We start from the raw sequence: 16,175 nt of genomic DNA, 5'->3' as shown, positions 1-16,175 counted from the left end.
TTGATGGACTTTTGAAAGATTGATTGATTTCTAGATCAATTCAAGACAAACTAGTCTTACTTGTTGAAAGTAACAAAAGATATGAACTATTGTTTGAACGCCTAGACGATAGAGTTCAAAGCTAAAGAAAGAGAATTTATGACTTTTTTATTTCACCTAGATTTGAGTGAATATTGGTTTATTTACTCAAAGTGATATAAGTTTGAATCTGTTTGGCTAGTTCAAAGATTCAGAAGTATAAAATCCACATGGAAAGAAATCATAAAGATCTAGGATAGATCATGTTGATGATTACTTGAAACCAAAAATGATCATCAATGATTGTGTGTTGTAATTTCACGATCTAGCTCCATAAGATATGGCATATGTAAGTTGGAATGATCGAAGTAAATTAGTACTTGATTCGATCAATGATGAATCATAAAGAACTTTCCTATAATTTCTAAAAACAAAATGCTCAACTACCACCAAACTAAACCAAATTCGTCAAAGCTATTGAAAAGTAATTTCATAATATCTTTTCATAGTATATCTAAAGAGTTCCTAAACTCAGTGGGAGCTTAGTGTTTTTTACTCAACAAACTAAGGCCCAAGTATAGATATATGTTTCATTATGATGAGACACAAGGGTATTGTTTCTACCACGAAATTTTGAGAACATAATGTTTGTTTGCTCGAAATGATGTCCTTTTGGAGATTCGTTTCCAAATGACAAGTGGGAGAAAATAGACCTCGAAAGTATTCGAGGCGAACAACAAACATAAACGGACATTCCGGAGGCTTTTCGAAGTTCTTCAGAAAATCCGAACACTTATTCTTTAAGGACTTTAGAAGTGGCTTTAAAGAATAGACATCTCTTAGAAGACTTTACAAGTGCTTAAAGGAGAACAGAATATTCAAAGGACTTTCAAGTGGCTATTGATATTCTATTGTTTGATGTTCTATACCCAAGTAGGCATAGAGTTCAAATCACTAAAACTATGAGATTCTTCTATTAGATAGTGAAGAAACATGGAGTTCAGGTCATTGAAGCTATGCGATTCTTCTATTAGATAGTGATGAAACCTACAACTTGCAGTCAAACTATTATCATGTAGATTAATGAGTTTGTGACCTATAAGAAAGCTATGACGAAACCCAGATTCCCTAAAATGGTTAGAGGCCATATATAGACTCAAATGTTTTAAATGGTTAGAGGCCATAAAACATACTCAATGTTTTGATGACAAAATTGAAATTTTGTTGATTTGCAAGAATAGTTTCACACCTATTGGTTGCGAGTTTGTTTTAAGGATAAAAACCATCAAACATGAAATTGTGTTCACACACAAAGCTAGATTAGTTGCTAAAGGTTAAGAAAATTCACGGCGTGGATTGTGTTGAAACCTCATGCATAATCGTAATGCTCAAGTCTATAAATCAAGCAATGATTGCATATTGGTACATATGGCAATTGGATGACAAAACAATTCCTCAATCAAATGTTGGAATAAACTATGTACATGGTATGTCATAGGATTTGTGGATCCAAATAAATGCTTGAAAAGGAAAGCTAGCCTATGAAATCTAAGTACAGATTTAAGCAAGCAATTGGGAATTAGAAATTTATTTTAGTGAAGCTAATAAGTATTTTAGTTTCATAAAATGTACATGACTCTTATAGATATATAAGAAGTTTAGTGGGAGTACATAAAACTTAATTGGTCCTATGTGTGTCATACACAGATCTCTCTATTGTGATATAACATTCAAATGCTAATGACTTAGATTTGAAATTATTCATCAATGATGGACCAAGGCGAAACTTAGTATATTGGGTATTAAGATCTATTTACAAAGATCTTATAATATTGTTTTGGATTAAGTAAGGGCATTTACTAAATCAAACACGAAAGACTCCATTGGAGACATTCGACTCATGTGAATAAATCTAAGTAATGAATGTTTGAACTATGTATAAGCATTTACTAAGTTAAACATCAAAGAGTCAAAATGAGATTCTTAAACCTATATTATATGTCAAAGAATTTAGTTGGATTTAGTATCTACTGAAACTAGATAAGCTAAAGTTACATGAATAGAATTCAATTGGGAATTATTCTGCAAAAGAATTTATCATGTATGATATAATATGAGGATCGCCAAAAAGGTATCGTATGACTTTACGCATGACGAACATATACCAATCTCTATTGATCTAAGTGAAGATCAACTAGATTGAGATCAAGAAAAACTTGTGGTACTTGAAAAGGTACATAGGAACAGTTCTTGACTCAAGGAAATAAAGATATGTTAAATATTGATGCTACACGCTTAAACACTAGCAAATGATCAAGCAAGATCCCTTTGGAGTTAACCATTGGCAAGAACTAGCTATATGCATCGTGTTTTAAAATGGCAACATGGATTGGAGACCATGAGTTGTTGCGTGAGAAATGAAATATTAATTTCTATGTTCTAAGATACAGCTGGAAAGTCTTCCACATATCTGTGAACTGCTTGGATAAGTATATCCAAACAAAGAAACACTAGCAACCTAAATAGTTGAAGTAAAAGTAATTATTGCCTAAGAAGCAATAAAACAGGGTTGTTTACGTTAAAGAGTTCTTCACTGAACCTGGATGGATCACATGTCTGCTGACTTGATGGTTCTTCATTGAAAAATGCGTAGAACCACTATCGAAGTAAGAAAGACTGGATCACATAATAAACAAACTCAAAATATCTTATCATCATATCTCGAAGAACATTCGATGAAAAGGATATTAAGATTGGCAAAGCATGATAACTAAACCTATGCAACAAGTGAGAAACAACACTCACATTGTGGCACTGGAAATCAAAGCATAGTTTTGAATTCCACTAGTTGTTTTAAAGATGGGTTCGAGGCCCATGGTTGCAAAACATTGGGGTTGAACATTTATCATATATGAAATGTATTTTCATATTCCATTTAATCTTGGTTTAGTATTAAATGATGAGTACCTTCAAATTTGACGATATATTCAAGATAGACTGTCAGGACCAGTCTTGTGACTAAAAAATGTCTATCAAGTGAACTTGAATGTCAAAAGTTGAAAAAGGTCCCTGGTCGGAGTTTTCTATAAAGATGGACGCATAGAAAACCTTAGACGACTAGAATGCAAGATGACTAGTAGTTCTATTTCTTGAACTATGTGGACATGGCAATGTCGTAATCATTTGCATAGATACTTACTTTGGGAAGACTAGTATCGGACAGACCTATGAAACTTTACTGTAAGAGATGAAAATCTGTCATAAGTAAATTTCATAAAAATTATTAGACACTAATCCTCAATACCTGAGTGATTTGAGATTACTTGTTTTAGAACTGCTTACTTTGACGTTGTCAACCGTCGCACCGTAAAAGGAGGCTATAAAGGCAACGCTTAGGTAATCACCTATCAAACAAAGTCTAATCTCAAGATTTCAAGATTGGGATTGTCCTCCCATAAATCGGGATGAGATGCTGAAAGTTGTACAAGGCCACTCGGAGAGCTAGAAACTGTAAACTGCATGGCCGTGCTCAGATGAATCATAGGCTATGATTATCTGTTTATTTGATCAGTTGAACTCTGAAACCGAGAAACACCTCTCGACATAATAAGGATGACAACTCTTACCTTATGTTCAAGAGAAAGCATCGAGCGACAAAGGAATTAGGAAATGCACACTTGTCCCTAAGGACAAGTGGGAGACTGAAGGAAATAATGCCCTTGGTCCAAGTATGCATTTAATGTTAAGTCTAATAAATGTGGTTCAGTATTAATTAACAAGTTAATAAATTCAGTGAGATCAAGTGAGCTGAATGCCTAGCTAGAGGCCGCTTCAGTTCAAGTGGAATTAATGATATTAATCCACAGCTTACTCTTGACTGAACCCGTAGGGTCACACAAATAGTACGTAAACAGATCAAGTATTTAATGGCATTAAATACTCCATCTATGGATATTCGGAATCGACGGATCTTGGTTTCAGTGGGAGCTAAGATCGGCAAAGGCAAGTAAATGAATACTCAAACGATGATATTGCCGGAAACGGAAATATGGATCGTATCGGAAATATAAATATTATCCAAGTCGTAGATGTTGCCGGAAACAGAAACATGGTACGTATCGGAACATATTATCGGAAATGGAAATATTGCCGGAATCGGAAATATTGTCAGAATCGGAAATATTATCGGAATCGGAAAATAATTCCAGAAACGGAAATATTAAATATTTGTTCGAAACGGAAATTAATTCCGGAATCGGAAATGTTAAATATTGTTCGTATCGGAAAAGAATTCCGGAATTGGGAATTTAATCGGAAGCGTATCGTATGAATTAGCATCGGACGAGACTTGCTAGACGAAGGCCCAGCACGAAGCCAGGTCGTCGCCCAGAAAGCCATACGCATCAAAACCACACGCCAAAGCCTCGCCAGGCCCAACGCAAGGCCAGGCCCAGCTAGGCGTGGCGCGTGCACGGATCAGGTGGGCTGCGAGCATTAGGCCAAGGCGTCGTGCAGTTCGCGTGGGCTGCGAGGCATGCGCGCGGGCTGTGCGGTGCTCGTGCTCGTGCTCGTGTGCGTGCTATACGAATCCTAAAGGTATCGGAATTCGTGCTATGATTAAATCCTAATCCTAGAAGATAGAAATTAATTATTTACAGTTCTAAAAGGATTCCAATTAATTAATTAGTATTCTAACAGGATTCGAAATCATTTTCCAAAATTTTATAAATATATGCCTAGGGTCATAAATTTATAAAAAGAGTTTTTAACAAGTATTCATACAATAAAAGCTGTGATTTTTGAGCAGAAAAATCAGTCACATTACTTGCCCATTTAGCCGAAAATAATAGTACCTTAACGGCGATTCTAGTTGGTCAATCTTAAGGCGGATCCGGACGTGCTGTGGACTATCTACGGAGGGACGACACTTGGAGTCCTAAAGACTTGCTCTTGTTCAGTTCGGGCGCAGCTAGGGAGGGCACGCTACAAAGTGTATGCATCTAAATTATGCTAACTGATTATGTGTAAATAACATGTTTCCTGGCATTAAGGTTTTTCCGCATGATTTATGTTTTTCATATGTATCATAACCTAACAATGAACTCGCCGGCGACCTGAGGTAGGCGGAGCTCAAGCCGCCGACGAGCTAAGGCGGTGGAGTTAGGGTTTGAGAGAAACTGGTTTCCTTCTTTGAGAGGAAATGTTGAGAGAGAAAGGAGTGTTTGTTATGACAGTAAAAGTTGGTTTATGAGAGGAAGAATGATAAAGACCGCCTACATTTGAAACTTTTGTCATCGTCAATAAAGACCGCCAATATATCAGATCCACCATCTATCCCGGGCATGTGCTATGATTTTCTATAACATAAAATCAATTTACTCCATTCAACCACATTTTGTTATAATATGACATTCGCTTAACTAGTTAATTGAAATAAAATTAAAAGAAAACACTATCACGATCTATATTAAGTAAAGAGTAATCATGATTTATAGGAGGTAATAGTTTATAGTTGACTAGAAGTGCATCGTCAAGAATAGTTGACTTTATGGGGGATTTTGAATTGAAAGTCGTCCTCATTAGCACATGCCCCACTTGACCCATCTGACCGAGCAACTTTGTATTAATATATCATCTAGAAATAAAAAGAAGATACGCACTACAGTTGCTGGGTACTTTGACTTTATATTTTTGTCAAGATTTGACTCATATTGTCTACTCCACACTTTTCGTTTAATGGTGTCATTTTTACGGGGTTAAATTTGAAAATACATCGATTGTCAAGGGTTCAGATCCTATAATCAATTTAACCCTTTTTAAACTGGTTAATTTGAGTGAGATGATATATTTTACCTTACCTCCTTTACAATATTCGAGTGACTGGGTGGTGGAGGATTAGGGCAAAGGTTTCACCTTTTTTTTTTTGGAAAATCTTTCTTTTTGTCCTTCCTTATTTCTGTATTACTTCACCAGACGTGGGCCATGGGTGTCTGTCAGATGTATCTGTATATATTAAGGAATCTTTTTTAAAAAAAGAAACGGAGATATATTACTTAGAGGACATAAGCCTCATGATCATAGAGTTTGATACAAAAGATACAAAAGAGCCTATAGATAGTTTGTGCCAAACGCAAAGACAAGTAGTGGCCACAAAGCTCATGTTAGTACTAGGAAACCAAGACAAAAGATAAGGTAATAAAGTACTAGGAGAAGTTAGACCATTAGATATTAGATATATATACTTCATCCATGACAACGAACTGGGCATTATGGGTATGCATCATTATGCTCCACCAATTCATTTTCATAGTCATCCTTCAAGATTGGAGGTCGTTGGAAGTGATACACCATTGGAGATTTCATGTTTCTCCCCATTTCTGCTAGAGCATGTGGCACCTTATTAGCATCCCTCTTGACATGATAAAGAGAGACCTCCCAGTTTCTCTTAAGTAAGGCAGTGATATCAGTAATGATGTTGGATAGGTGATGATCTTTGTAATTACCAGGATGTTCCAGCATGAACTTCAAAGCTTCAGCATCAGTCTCCGATTCAAGATGAGTAATTTTCCTTTCCAATGCTATGAGCAAACCCTCTTTGATTGCAGTGAGTTCAGCTGAAGCAGGGCCTAAACTATTGAAGTGAGAGGAGAAACCTATATGCCACAGGCCTTTGCTGCAACTAATGACACCACCACCACCAGCATTGTTGATATATATCCATGAGCAGATTAAAAACAGAATTGTTTCTATATGACCAGATATGCCATAAAGCCATTGCAAATAAAGTTTTCCAAGAAATTGAACCAGTGAAATTATAGGAAATCCAATCATGCCAGTTCAGGGAAAAAAACAGATTTAAGTTTAAATCAAAGGAAGAAGTATGATATTGAAAAATCATAGACCAGAACATCGAAGTGCTATGACAGTCCCTAAACAGATGGAGATTATCTTCAATAGATTGGTGACAGCGGATGCAAATTGGATTGAAGTCATGAACTTTATAGGATAAGGTTTTAGCAACAGGAAGAATGGAATGACAAACATTCCAAAGCAGCATTTTATATTTGTAAGGAATAGGAATTTTCCACAATTTTTTCCAGTTGACCTTAACTAAGCATTGATAATTGGTATTGAGAGCAGTAGAGTGATAAACAGATTTAATAGTGAAAGAGCCTTTGTTGTCCCACTTCCAACAAAGTCTATCTTTATTAGCAGTGATAGATGATAGGGGGATAGCCTTAATTAGCAGACATAGATTCAAAGGTAACAAATGTTCAATTCTTGAGAGGTCCCATTTATTATTAACAATGATTTTAGAAACCCTAAAGTGAGCAATTGAATCAGGAATATTAATATTAGGAATAAGGTAGATAGGAGAGTCCCCCACCCAATGGTGAAACCAAAGAGAGGTATTCTCCCCATCCCCAATGTTGATAATAATTCCTCTTTTAAGAATATCTCTCCCTTTGAGAATGTCTTTCCAAATTGGTGAATCACAGTTTTTGGGAAAGCAATCCATGAAATTATTGAGTTTTAGGTGTCTGGAACTAAGGATTTTGACCCAAAGTTTATGAGGTTGAGTGAGGACTTTCCAACCTAGCTTTGCCATGAAGGCCATATTCCACCTTTTCAAGTCTCGAATACCTAATCCTCCTTTGTTAATAGGGTCACAAACCCTCCCCCCAATTTGTTCTTGGAATGTATTTAGATCTGTCAACTCTATTCCAAAGAAATTTCTTACATTTAGTCTCTAGTTCTTGGATTACAGTGGCAGGAAGCAAGGTGGTTTGCATGGCATAAAGGGGATAAGCATTAAGGATTGATTTGATGAGAGTATTCCTACCAGCCATATTAAGAAGTTTGGCTTGCCAACCCCTGATTTTACTAGTGGTTTTATCCAGAAGGCTGAAAAAATCAGCCTTACTGAGTTTAGTAGGTGAGATAATACAACCTAGATATTTCCCAAAGGTGATGGTATCTTTAAAAGGATAAATATCTTTAATAGCATTCCTGAAATTATGATTCATTTTTTTTGGAAAAATAAGAGAAGATTTTGCAAAGTTGACTTGCAAACCAGATAATTTACCAAAATTTATCTAGATTTTTCATCATAATGTCAATATTTCTAGTAGTGGCAGATCCGAATAGGAAAACGTCATCAACATAAAATACGTGAGAAATGGACACATCCTTAGAAAGACGAAGAGGTTTCCACAGTTTTTTGTTGACAGTTTCTTCTATTAAAAGAGAGAGTCTTTCTAGGCATAATGTAAGGGGAGAGAGGGTCTCCTTTAATACCTCTGGTCGGACAAAAACTTTCCGTAATTTGACCTTTCCAAAGAACCGAGATAGAAGTAGTGGTAATACAACTCATTATAAGTTTAATAATACAATCTGGGAAGTTGAACCATTTAAGAGTATCATAAATAAAGCTCAACTCAAGACTGTCGAAAGCCTTACTTAGGTCAATTTTTAAAGCCATACATTTTGCCTTATTGCTAGCTTTATTTAAAAAAAATTAGCAATTTCCTTTATAATAATAACGTTTTCATCAATAGTTCTGTCCATAACAAAACTAGATTGCAGTGGGATAATAATAGCAGGAAGAATGGGTTTTAATCTATTAAGGAATCTGCATGTGCTCAAGCTAATTCGTTAGTCGCCTTAACCAAGCAAGCATGTATGTGCATATGGTCGGGAGAAGCTCCCCTAGCTTGTACAATAGATAGTCGTTCAGTAGCGTGCTTCATCTTACCTTAAATATTACAGCCTTGTATTTTCTAATTTAGAAATATCTCTTGTATGTATTACATAAGGTATACCGGCCTTCTACTTAAAATGAACTAGTTAATAAAGTCCACTAGGCGACATAAAATTTTCGGTATAATTAAATTGACATGATCGAACATCTATACATAGTCTATACCTCTATACCTAGTATTTAAAAAGAAAAATCACATTTGATTAGATGACACGTGTAAACACATTTGATTAGATGACACGTGTCATCCATTCTTTCCTCCATTAATTTGAGTTTTTATTTTATTTTTCTTTGTTGTTTGATATATTATACAACTCCAATCGCCTCTTTCACTCCATCTTTCTCATACAACATCAATTCACCAATCTATTCATATTCCCGATTTCCACTCCATCTTCCGGATTTCCACTCAATATTAATACACTATTTAAGTTATGTATTCTTTCAACTTTCAAAATTTACCTCTATTTAAATCATATACTCTATTTGAAATCACAAGCTCAATAAAATTAGAACTTAAAAAGACAGACTAAATAACCACTATACGACCGCCTGTTCTTTGAAGGGGCTCAATAGCTAGTTGTCATTAACACACTTGTCATAATGAACATGACAATTAGAGCAAACTATATCATACATAACATGACTTTGTAATTCTTATTTAAAGATGGTATACAATAAATAAATCGGAATTAAAATAAATGTTTAACTAAAAGTTACCACGATATATGTAAAAGTATTATATTTTTTAGTGATAAATTTTGTCTATTTTTTTTTAAAATAACTAATAATGTATAAAGGTACCAATTTAACCTTTTAAAATGTTTATCTATGATTTTTTTTCATAGTATAAAAGTTAAAAAAAACATATTAAAAGTTAGAAAAAAAAAACTGGTTAATTAAAGGTTTTGATGTATAATAAATTTATTGTACACCTTATGTGTGCAAGACATTTTGGTACCAATTCTGTCAGTTAGTTTATTCAGTGAACAAATGCATACCAATTCCCCAAACCTTTAAAATGCATGAACTTTGAATATTATGCGTAGTAATAGTGAAATGGGCGATAAAAGTATGAAATTTACTATTCATAAGGAAATGTTAAAACTTGAAAGTGTTCCATTGTAATCTCTATCCTTGCTATGATGTTGGTGCTGTGTTCGAATCCCACCAAAAACTTCTTTGCCCTTCTTTTTTTCCTTTTCTCTTTTTATTTCTTTCTTCTCTTTCTTCTCTTTCTCCTAGCTGAGTGGATGTATTTTGTAGTCCTTTTCCCAAATTTCACTCCTTTCTCTTCCAGCCCTATCTCTCTCCTCTGCCCCCCTTCATCGTTCTCCCACCTCCCATATGTATCTCTTCTTCTTTTCTAAACATATGTTAGATAATTTTAATACAATCAAAATACCCACATCCCACTTTTCGAAAATCCCCAATTCGATTCATCAATTTTGGAGAATTTGACCAAGAATTGAAATGGGATTTTCTCGGATTTCGAGATGCATATGTTCCTGGAAGAATGCTTGACTATGATGATCATTCAACGATTATCAATTTCGCTGAAAGAAGGTCGACATTGACATGAACAAAAGGTTTATTTTTCTCTAATTTTTATCTTTTAGCACAATTTTCATCATTTTTAATTGCTGGAAATTTAGGGTTTGGTTATAAAACTAATTGGGTAAATGATTTTCTGGATATTGTTTGATTAATATTGATTTCTGAAAAATCTGTGATTTAAAAGAGCTGATGTGTGCTTGGCAGGCTTATTGCCTTGATATTCTCTGCTACCTGAGTAACGTTGGAGTTTTCCCTAGATGCTTATAGGTTTTTCCATGGTAGTAAGGTTTTTCCATGGTCGTACTTTTAGAGGACAACAGTTGAGGTTTATATCCTTAGCCAGTTTGATCTCGATTTGATTTAACCATATGATGCAATAGAACTGACACCCTGTCCTACAAACAAACCTAACAATATGTTTGGATAAGAAAAAAAGGGAGAGAAAGGGAGGAGGGGAGGGAAACAAGGGATAAAAGATTGAGGGAAAAAAAAAAGGGAGGGATCCATTTTTTAAAGATTTCAGAAATACGAGATGTAATATCAATCAACATATGCTTAGATAAGAAAATATGGAGAGAAAAGAAGATGGAGGGATGGGAATGATATTGGTAGTGGAATGGTTTCCGAATATCTTCTAGCTACACAATGTACTCACTTGTATTTAGTTATGCTATATTAGACACAAGATTATTGTTTATGAGAAAAAATCTTGATGATGAATTTGGTATGTGTATTGATCCCTGCTAACAACTATTATGTTGTGGAGCTCTACATTTGACTTCTTTAAACAAGATATACAATCGTTCGATTTTGTAGTCAATTAAAGACAATGCCAACTTCCTATATGATTGACTCTTGAGTATATAGTATATTGATCTTGTGCATATGGGTTTCCAAAGTACGAAAAACACAACTTGTAGACGAAATTTTTAAAAGCATGCTTATTGAATTTTCTTTTCCGCTGATTTTATGCATTTATCGGCTTGTTTTTAATATTGAAACTTGTACTAATCATCTACTTGAAACACTCATATATCTATTTTCATCCAAGTTTGACATCTTTGATGTCTATATCAAACTTAATGATCAAGAGAAATTTTCTTATATTTTCTATTACGATTCGACCAAAGAGTGTTTTTTCAAGTGTACCATTTTGTTCTGGTAGCCATATAGGTAAATAATTGTAACCTATGGTGTTGACCTCATTGCTTTGCTTTGTCTTTATTCATTTGCTGCAGCTTTTCTATGAAATTGATCGAGGAACTTAGGAATTCCTTCAAATATTATGGGCTTTGCGATCAAACCTTTTGAAGATAATGAAATTTTTTCTCAAATTCCCGAGGCTAAAGGAGATATATCAGCTATTGGTAGTGAGGCCTTCTTTTTTCCTTTCTACGGGCTCTACCTCACTTATGGTGGAATATTCAGCCTAATGTTGCGCTAAAGGTTGATTTTATTTCTTGTTCGATGGTTTTCTTTACAGACTACGCGAATGAGCTAGATGTATTAGCGTGTATGACATGTATGTTGTATTAATTTGTTGTCATTGCAGTCATTTCTTATTGTTTCTGATTCTACCATTGTAAAGCATATCTTAAAGGACAACTCTAGCTTACCCTAAGGTATAGAATTCGATAATTATTGTATTTTCTTTATCATTTAATCATTTATCCATATCTTAAAGGACAACTCTAGCTTATCATTTATACGTGAGATGCAATGAAGAGAATTGTTTAGGTATATTTCATTCTGTTTTCTGTGACCAGGGGATCTTGGTAGAAATTTTAGATTTTGTGATCGGAAAAAGACTAAACCTTGTTGATGGGGAGATATGGTGTATTACTTGTTTTACAATATTGTTCACAACTTTAATTTATCTCTTTCCACATTTATTTGATTATTCTCTCCTTTCGAATGCACCTTGATGTTAACCACATTATTCTCGAATATATATGATGGCTTGTCAAGCTTGACATGTCTATTCCCTTCCAGTTTATGACAGCCATGGTCGGCCTCTTTAGCCAAGCTACAAATAGACTTTGCAAGAAGCTAGCTAAACACTACTGCATCAACTAGAGAAGCAGTGGAAATGGAATCACTTTTTTCACGTCTAGCATTGGATATTGTTGGAAAAGCAGTAATTTAAATACGATTTTTATTCCTTGACAAATGATACTGGAATTATTGAGGTATGTATAAATGCTTCTCAATCTACTTCAGTATGGTCCTTCCACTCAATATTATACAGCCTCATTTTGTTTTCTAGGCCAGACAATTTATGTTGTTTTGAGAGAGGCAGAGACTAGAAGTACTACACCAGTCCCTGTTTGGGAGATTCTTATATGGAAGGATGTGAGATAGGGTGAATAATTCCGAGTAAAAATGGTATCAGATAAGAGAATAAGTAAGACAACTTTCATTGGGATAAAATGCAAGTGAAGTTCATCTTAACTTTGTTTAAATTTTTTAGAATTTGCAAAAGTTTTTGTAAAGAACCAACAAATTCTTTCTTCACTCAGTCCCACACTCGCACAAAAATATAGAAAAGAAGAAGATTTTGATTAGCACCAAACAGTACGGATACAAATAGGCAGTAGCTTGAGGCTACAAATCTCCAAAAGAGTGACTTTAGGTCACAAGTCTCACAATTCACTACCCATTTCCTAAACTTCTCTCTTCCTCTAATTCTATTTATACTAACATTCTCTACTGACTGCTCTATTGTCCTTGTTTGCTGTTGTGTTGCTATTGTTGTTGGGCTGCTTTTCTTGGGCCTCATTAGTTGGGTTCATTACAGTTTTCTCTATAAAACTAATAATTCAGGGTGAGGCGGATAAAATTAGTCGTATTATATCATGGGATTTAATCTTGAAGGAAATATAGGATAAAAATAGGTAACTAATGACTAATGATTTAGAGGCAAATTTGTCCCTAGGCTTGTTCCTTTCACCTTATCCCAATGAATAACAGTACCGGGAAGATTAATTTCAGACTAAGGCTACTCAACTCAATACATAATCAAAAATAGGTTTTTGGTTAGTTCAAGATTATGAACTTTTAGGAGAAAATATTGAAGACATACTCTCTCATTAACAATGGAATAGTACAGTATAGAGTTTCTTGAAAATTTTATATTTGACAATAAACTGTTTAAGAGTACTTGATCACTCTACCAGATTTAAGCTTCTTTCTTTTGTTTTATCTGGATATTGTGTTGTATTGAAGGTTACACGATTATTGAGATCGGATGATTAGGTGAGTTGTGTATATTTCAATTTTGCAGTATGGCTTAGCTGAGGACTTACTAAGGATCGGGGGATCAGTCATGGTTACCTTTAACATGTATGAATTGTGTTAAATTTTCAATTAAATATTTCTGATGAAGAAGTAAGAAAATGATATTTGAATAACAAGAAAATTAGGGTTTAATTAGCTTTAAGAAATTAATGTATGATTATGTTTGATCTGAACTTTTTGATATGATATTGGTCAGTAAGTAACTAATGGACGACCGAGTTAATAATTAAATAGTAAACCACGCAACCATTACAACATTATTTTCTCTAGGACTAAGTGTCCTTTAATGGTAATTCCTAGCCGTGTCTTTTAAATTGAACACGCACCTCGCTCTGTTTCCCGATTTTCAATTCGTCATGTTTTATCCAGTTCTTGTTTTATGTATATGTAGAGGAATACAGTTAAATACATATTAACATGTGCGGAACAATCCCCAAAGCCAAGAAGCATGTATAAAGTACAGATTAAGTAAAATTACATTCAAAGCGTGTTTCTAGTTTATCGATTCACGAACACGAACAAAGAACTCCAATTGTCGTTCCTCTATTTGGTGCACCGACACGTTCAGACCCGTCTTGAGATTCTCAAGAGTTTTTAGCTTTTTGGGAAGAACAGTATGAACGGAGGCAAAACTGAACTTACGTAGTTTTAGAATAGTCTAGGGTTGGAAATGTTAGGTTATGAAAAATATAAACAATATATTTCATGCGGAAAAACCATAAAGCCAGGAATCCAAATTAATTGCCACATAGTCAATTAGCATAATTAGGATACATACAATGTGATCCGTGCCTTCCCTACCTGCTCCTGAACCGAACAAGAACAAGTTTAGGACTCAAAATGTCGCCCCTTCGTAGATAGTCCACAACACGTCCGGATCCGCCTTAGATTCAACCAACTAGAATATTCTCTAAGGTATTATGTGCACTCGGGAAACTCACAATAAAGTTAGGCAAATATTAAATTCTCTCTTGAACTTAATGTATTGGAATACTTATGAATTGCATTATAAATTGTGATCATGAACCACATATTTATAGGGTGGAAATAACGGAGTTAGAATTCTACTAGGATTCGAATAACTAAATCTATTAGGATTCTAGTTAAATAATATCATTAGAATTTTACGTTTAATCAAATACCTAAGTACTTCAGATTTAACTAAAGTATCCAATTTGAGTAGAATTAGGAAAACGCGATTACTTGACAACAAAGTAATCCTAACCGGCCAAGGTAATGGCCGTGTAGCACGCACATCACGCATACACGCGCAACCCGCAGCCACCCCTTTGCGCAGCCCGCAACACGCAGGCCCAAGGGCGCTGCTGCTTGCTCGCTAGCCCAAGGGCGCTGGCAGCATGCACGCGGCCCACTTGGGCGCTGCTGCTGCTCGGCCTGCCTTGCTAGGCCTGCTCTGCGCGCGCGGGCTTGATGGGCGCTGGGCCTGGCTTCGTGCTGGGCCTTGCGTCTTGCAAGCTCGTCCATCGATCGTTCGTACGTTGCGCTTCCGATTCGTTTTCCGATTCATACAAATATTTAATATTTCCGATTACGGAATTTATTTATGCTTCGAACAAATATTTAATATTTCCGTTTCCGGAATTTATTTCCGATTCTTACACTATTTCCGATTCCGGTAATATTTCTGTTTCCGGCAATATTTCCGATTCCGGCAATGTTTCTATTTTCGATAATATTTTCCGATACGTACCAGGTTTCCGTTTCCGGCAACATCTGCGACTTGGATAATATTTATATTTCTGTCATGATCCATATTTCTGTTTCCGACAATATCATCATTTCCAGAGCATTCTATATTTTGCCTTTTGACGATTTCAGCTCCCACTGGAACCGAGATCCGTCTTTTCCGAATGTTCATAAACAGAGTATTTAATTCACTTAAATACTTGATCCGTTCACGTACTATTTGTGTGACCCTACGGGTTCAGTCAAGAGTAAGCTGTGGATTAATATTATTAATTCCACTTGAACTGAAGCGGACTCTAGCTAGGCATTAAGCTCACTTGATCTCATTGAATTATTAACTTGTTTAATTAATTAATACTGAACCGCATTTATTAGACTTAGCATTGAATGCATACTTGGACCAAGGGTATTATATCCTTCAGTCTCCCACTTGTCATTAGGGACAAGTGTGCATTGCTTAATTCCTTTGTCCCTTGATGCTTGCTCATGAACATAAGTTAAGAGTAGTCATCCTTATTATGTCTAGAGGTATTTCTCGGTTTCAGAGTTCAACTGATCAAATAAACAGATAATCAAAACTTATGATTCATCTGAGCACGGTCATGCATTTTACAGTTTCTAGCTCTCCGAGTGGCCTTGTACAACTTTCAGCATCTCATCCCGATTTATGGGAGGACAATCCCAATCTTGTGGTCTTGAAGTTAGACTTCGTTTGATAGGTGATTACCTGAGCGTTGCCGTTATAGTCTCCTTTTACGGTGCGACGCTTGACAACGTCAAAGTAACCAGTTCTCAAACAAGTAATCTCAAATCACTCAGGTATTGAGGATTAATG

At 35.2% G+C, this 16,175-nt stretch overlaps 1 long non-coding RNA gene across 3 annotated transcripts; it reads left to right on the top strand.

Moving 5' to 3' along the window:
- Nucleotides 1–9,714: 9,714 nt before the first annotated feature.
- Nucleotides 9,715–14,949, top strand: LOC130463956 (uncharacterized). Of its 3 annotated transcripts, XR_008924211.1 has the most exons (4): nt 10,014–10,368; nt 11,575–11,782; nt 12,329–12,525; nt 13,620–14,949. It is a non-coding gene; the product is annotated as an uncharacterized lncRNA (long non-coding RNA). The 3 variants fall into 3 exon arrangements; XR_008924212.1 differs by lacking the exon at nt 13,620–14,949 and having other exon boundaries at nt 10,015–10,368; nt 12,329–12,611; XR_008924210.1 differs by lacking the exons at nt 12,329–12,525; nt 13,620–14,949 and having other exon boundaries at nt 9,715–10,368; nt 11,575–12,078.
- Nucleotides 14,950–16,175: the final 1,226 nt, after the last annotated feature.

This window comes from Spinacia oleracea, chromosome 6 (assembly GCF_020520425.1).
Source record: "Spinacia oleracea cultivar Varoflay chromosome 6, BTI_SOV_V1, whole genome shotgun sequence".
NCBI classification, from domain to species: Eukaryota; Viridiplantae; Streptophyta; class Magnoliopsida; order Caryophyllales; family Amaranthaceae; genus Spinacia; species Spinacia oleracea.
Note: the sequence above shows the minus strand (reverse complement) of the source record. Positions and strands in the feature narration are given on the sequence as shown.